The following is a 5,327-nucleotide window of genomic DNA, read 5'->3' as shown; positions in this document are numbered from 1 at the left end:
TCTGAGTGGGTTGGAGTCAAGAGGGTTGCATTGCTGAGAGAAGATCGTAGGGAGTGGGTTGCTGGGGTTTTGAGACGAGGTCGTAAAGGTCAAATGACTGTCACGTCGTCGGGTTGAGTGACGAGCGAAGAAGCGACTGCGGCCGGATCGTCGCACGAATTACCTACCGGAATGATGACGATCCAATACAATGGTTATGACGACGGGGAAATGATGGGTTGGAAGCAGGATAATTTGGCAGATGGTTGGCAAGGGCGAAGGAAGATTGTGAGGGATGGAGTGGGAGTGGAAGGGTGACGAGGTTGTGAGAGGTGGGGGGGTAGAAGGGGGAAAGCAAGTTATGAGGGTGGGGTGGAAGGGCGACGGGAGGTTATGAGGGGAGTGTGGAAGGGCGGAGGGAGTTAGTGAGTTGAAATGAGATCATAAAGGTGAGGAATGGTGGTTAAGATAAAAGACAGTGAACGTACACGACGATTGCACTGTAGTTATAGCCTTGTCTGTGAAGGTACAGGGAATGTAAGAGTTCAAATGAGCTAAAGGGTGAGACAGTTGGTAAGGGTGATGAGAAAAAAGGGAGAATGAGGGCGGGAGAGAGAGTGCCTGTGAAGTGGGAATTTCACGAAGGGTGAGCAGGACGCCGGATGAACTGCTCGTGTGATGGACATGTCGTTCCAAGGACCATAGTGGCCAGGTGTTGGAGGGGAAGTATGAAGGAGAGAAGGGGAGAAGGAGAGGGAGAAGAAGAAAAAGAGGAAGAGAGGGCGGGAAGGGGAGGGGCAGTGAGTGAGCGAGAGAGAGAGAGAGAGAGAGAGAGAGAGAGGGGGGGAAAGAAAGAGAAAAAAGGGAAAGGAAGAGGAAGAGGAAGAGGGCGGGAAGGAGAGAGAGAGAAAGAGAAAGAGAGGGAGCAGAAGGAGACGGAGAAAGGGAGAATGGAGGGAGAAAATTAGAGGGAGAGAATGCAGGGGAAGGGGAATGTAGAGTGAGAGGAAGAGAGAAGAAAAAGAAAATAGAGAAAGAAGATGGAGAGAAAGGAAATGAAGAGAGGGGGGAGAACTGATGGTAGAAACGGAAAAGGAGGAGGGATAGAGGGAGAGATGGAGGGAATGAAAAAGGGAAGAAAGTGTTAAATGACGGAAGACCCAATTACCAGAAGACCCGGCGAATATCATTTCGCATGGATACCTTAATGGCGAAGCAAAATGGATTCTATGGTATTCAGATAACCTCATTACATCTGTGTGATTGCGTTCATATGTGTAATTATGTGTGTTATTGGGTGTGATTATGTATATGTTCTGCGTGTGTGAGAGCTGTGTGTGGATGTTTATGTTTATAGATATTTATGTACGTATGTATATGTGTGTGTATGTGTGTGTGTGTGTGTGTGTGTGTAAGTCTGTGTGTCTGTGCGTATGTATGTGACCACATGTGCTAAGGCGGAATTTGGCAGGATCGTTTTCGGCGGCATCCAGTCGAACGTCCCCTTCCCCCCTTTCTCTCCCTCACTCCATCCATCCCTTCCTCTTTGCACCTTATTCTCAATCACTCTTTTTTTTGTATTTTCGCGTCTCCAACATGCACTTTCTTCCTTTTGTCTTGCTCGTCTTTTAGTCCCTACGGCGTTGATCTCGATGCTTATCTCCCTTTCGTTCTGTGCAAGCGCCTCCGTCCTCCCTTTTCGTCTCCTCACCTTGTCGTCTGTTCCTACATATTTATTTAATCGCCTGTTGTATGGTTGTGCACCCTGCTGTTTATCTCTTCCCGTGTCCTTCCTCCATCCATAGCCGGTGACCCGTTTTGTATTTCTACGTGACGGGACTCCCTGGGTAACACTTTGGATGTCCTTTAGCTTTCATGGGGGGGGAGAGAGAGAGAGAGAGAGAGAGAGAGAGAGAGAGAGAGAGAGAGAGAGAGAGAGAGAGAGAGAGAGAGAGAGAGAGACGAAAATGAAGAAAAAGGGTTGAAACGAATGAAGTAGGAAAGACTGATAGGAAAAAAGGAAGTGATAGGATGAGAGAAGGTTAGAAGTAGGAATAAGAGAGAGAGAGAGAGAGAGAGAGAGAGAGAGAGAGAGAGAGAGAGAGAGAGAGAGAGAGAGAGAGAGAAAGAGAGAGAGAAAGAGAAAGAGAAAGAGAAAGAGAAAGAGAAAGAGAAAGAGAGAGAGACGAAAATGAAGAAAAAGGGTTGAAACGAATGAAGTAGGAAAGACTGATAGGAAAAAAGGAAGTGATAGGATGAGAGAAGGTTAGAAGTAGGAATAAGAGAGAGAGAGAGAGAGAGAGAGAGAGAGAGAGAGAGAGAGAGAGAGAGAGAGAGAGAGAGAGAGAGAGAGAGAGAGAGAAAGAGAGAGAGAGAGAGAAAGAGAAAGAGAAAGAGAAAGAGAAAGAGAAAGAGAAAGAGAGAGAGACGAAAATGAAGAAAAAGGGTTGAAACGAATGAAGTAGGAAAGACTGATAGGAAAAAAGGAAGTGATAGGATGAGAGAAGGTTAGAAGTAGGAATAAGAGAGAGAGAGAGAGAGAGAGAGAGAGAGAGAGAGAGAGAGAGAGAGAGAGAGAGAGAGAAACAGCCGGGGGTGGGGGTGAGAGAGGCACGGCCAGGCACTGGGACTAAGAGCTGCCGGCCCGGTAGGTGCCTCAGTGTATCGTCGGGCACGGTGGGGGAGAGTGCCGCGGCTCCCTCTCTCGTGCTCTGGCCCTTCTCTGCGTCTTGCGGTTAGTGTGCGGTTAGCGGAGTTCTTGCACGGTTAGCAGTGTTCTTGTGCAGTTAGCGGTGTTCTTGGGCGGTTAGACATATCCTTGCGGAGTTGGCGATTTTTTTTTACCAGGCGTTCATCATTGTTCTTGTTGGGTTCGTTGTGTCTTTCTTTTCGCGTGGTCAATTCGGTGGCGGTGTTTTCGTGCGGTTGTCGTTGTTCAACTTAGGTCAACGGAACGTGTCGCGTTACGTATTTGGGGAGAGGCAAGATCACCTTTTCCTCCGTCGGTGATATTAGTGATGCTTGTAATGGTGCCGGGCGACGGGCGGGTCAAGTAAAGCGAAGGCGTAGCTGGTGATATGGTGTTGCGATTGTGACGAGGCACGGGAGAGGATGTATGGTGATCAGATGAGACGTATCTGGTGATGATGTAGCATCTAGAATTCTGTATATATGAGAATGTGTTTGCTTGCTTACCTTTTTTTTTTTTTTTTACTGACTCTAGTATTGGCTTAACTCGCAATAAAATGTTTGACCCAGACAGAGGTAAGAAGGTGAATGTACGTAAATGGAAATGTATTCATAGACGCATGGACCTGCCAATCCTTTTATCCACCAGCTTAGTTATTTATTCATGTAAACCTATTTCTGTCCTCTCTCTCTCTCTCTCTCTCTCTCTCTCTCTCTCTCTCTCTCTCTCTCTCTCTCTCTCTCTCTCTCTCTCTCTCTCTCTCTCTCTCTCTCTCTCTCTCTCTCTCTCTCTCTCTCTCTCTCTCTCTCTCTCTCTCTCTCTCTCTCTCTCTCTCTCTCTCTCTCTCTCTCTCTCTCTCTCTCTATCTCTGTATCTCTCTATCTCTCTATCTCTATTTCTATATATCTATCTCTATCTCTCCCTCCCTCCCTCCCTCCCTCCCTCTCTTCCTATCTGTCTCTCTCTCCCTCTCTCCCTCTCTTCCTATCTATCTCTATCTCTCCCTCCCTCCCTCCCTCCCTCTCTTCCTATCTATCTCTATCTCTATCTCTCCCTCCCTCCCTTTCTTCCTATCTATCTCTATCTCTCCCTCCCTCCCTCTCTTCCTATCTATCTCTATCTCTCCCTCCCTCCCTCCCTCCCTCCCTCCCTCCCTCCCTCCCTCCTTCTCTTTCTGCCTCTCCTTCTCACCATCCGAGGCACTTTGGGTTACACATGCCTGCCAATATTTTTTAAATCACTTCCATAGAATTTCCATTGTTAGGTTGGCCTGAAGTTATGTGAAAACACAAGGTCGGCGTTTTTTATAAGTTACGTTTGCTTGCGTCGGTGATTCGGTTAGTAGGTAGGGTGATGGTGATTGTGGTAGTCGGGGGGATATCTCGTTCGCTTTTTGACGCAAAGGGAGTTTTTAGTGCAAAAGGAGGTCTCGTTTTACTGTGTGGCGGTATAAGCTTTCCCGTTCAATCTTTCTGCTAATGTGACGGTGACGTAGTGGTGATTTCCGTTTCGCGAGCTCGACTAAAGCCGAGGGAGCTATTTTTTCTATCTCTCCCTGTGTCTCTCTTTCTCTTTCTCTTTCACTACCCCTCTCTCCCTCTCCACCTCCACCTCCCCTTCCTTCTATCCATCCTTCTCTCTCCTCCTCTTTCCCTCTCCCATTTCTTCTATCCATCTCTCGCTCCCTCCCTCCCTCTTTCCCTCCTTCCCTCCCTCCCTCCCTCCCTCCCTCCCTCCCTCCCTCCCTCCCTCCCTCCCTCCTTCCCTCCTTCCCTCCATCAATCTCTCTCTGTCTCCCTCTCCCTTTCCTTTTCCCTTTCCCTTTCCCTTTCCCTTTCCCTTTCCCTTTCCCTTTCCCTTTCCCTTTCCCTTTCCCTTTCCCTTTCCCTTTCCCTTTCCCTTTCCCTTTCTCTTTCCCTCTCCCTTTCCCTCTCCCCTTCCTTCAGCGTCTCTCTGTCCCTCTCCCTCTTTTTCTCTCTCAACCTGATGAAGGACAAGATGATTGCCATGAACATGCACAGTGAGTTGATCGGGTTGCGATGACGTTTCTTGCTACGGATTGTGGTGACGTTGTGGCGAGTGACGTGGGAGACGTGTCGATTGATGACTGAAATAGATCAGTGAAGAATATAGGGGGGGGGGAGAGCTATAGATCATGTTGATGACATGATGGGAGTGATGTAATGTAGCTTTGCCATGACGCGTTTTTTTTTATCATTTATTTTTTTCGTATGTTTGGTAATTTGTCTTTGGCTAAAGTTGACGAGTATTTTTTTTTTCTTCATCAAAAGGAAGGTAGAAGCTCTTTTTATAATAATTTGAAATCACCATGCCCAAAGAAAATGGATGATTAGACCGCATAGAAAACGCGGCGCATTCTCAAGCATTTTGACCCTTGTGAATATTTAAGTAGCGGTGAGTGGAAAAAAGGGGAATATAGATGATAAGAAGAGATAAGAGATAAGTGTATGGTATTTAGAAAGGAAGATATATATATATGAAATAAACCGAGTGAGAAATAAGGAAAATTAAGGTGCAGAAAGAGAAATTAGAAGAAAGCAGAGGAAGAAAATAGCGTGATAAAAGAAACTAGAGATAGTAAGAAATTATTGATAAGAATAGAAGAGTGCGAAAGTAGAATCATAAGGAAGAAAGAAGA

General features: G+C 46.7%; 1 non-coding gene across 1 annotated transcript in view; it reads left to right on the top strand.

Moving 5' to 3' along the window:
- Positions 1-2,618: 2,618 nt before the first annotated feature.
- The window catches only part of LOC122255615 (SNF related kinase), a 50,003-nt gene continuing 47,294 nt past the window's right edge, over positions 2,619-5,327 (top strand). Inside the window, exons 1-2 of the transcript XR_015191672.1 lie at positions 2,619-2,744; positions 4,960-5,327. The exon at positions 4,960-5,327 is cut by the window's right edge and continues 89 nt beyond it. This is a non-coding gene — a transcript (SNF related kinase). The remainder of the gene's footprint in view (positions 2,745-4,959) is intronic.

The sequence above is a fragment of the Penaeus japonicus genome, unplaced genomic scaffold (assembly GCF_977035675.1).
Source record: "Penaeus japonicus unplaced genomic scaffold, GWHDUDI00000001_assembly GWHDUDI00000015, whole genome shotgun sequence".
Taxonomy (NCBI): Eukaryota; Metazoa; Arthropoda; class Malacostraca; order Decapoda; family Penaeidae; genus Penaeus; species Penaeus japonicus.
The sequence above is the reverse complement of the archived record's forward strand: the minus strand, read 5'-3'. Positions and strand labels throughout refer to the sequence as shown.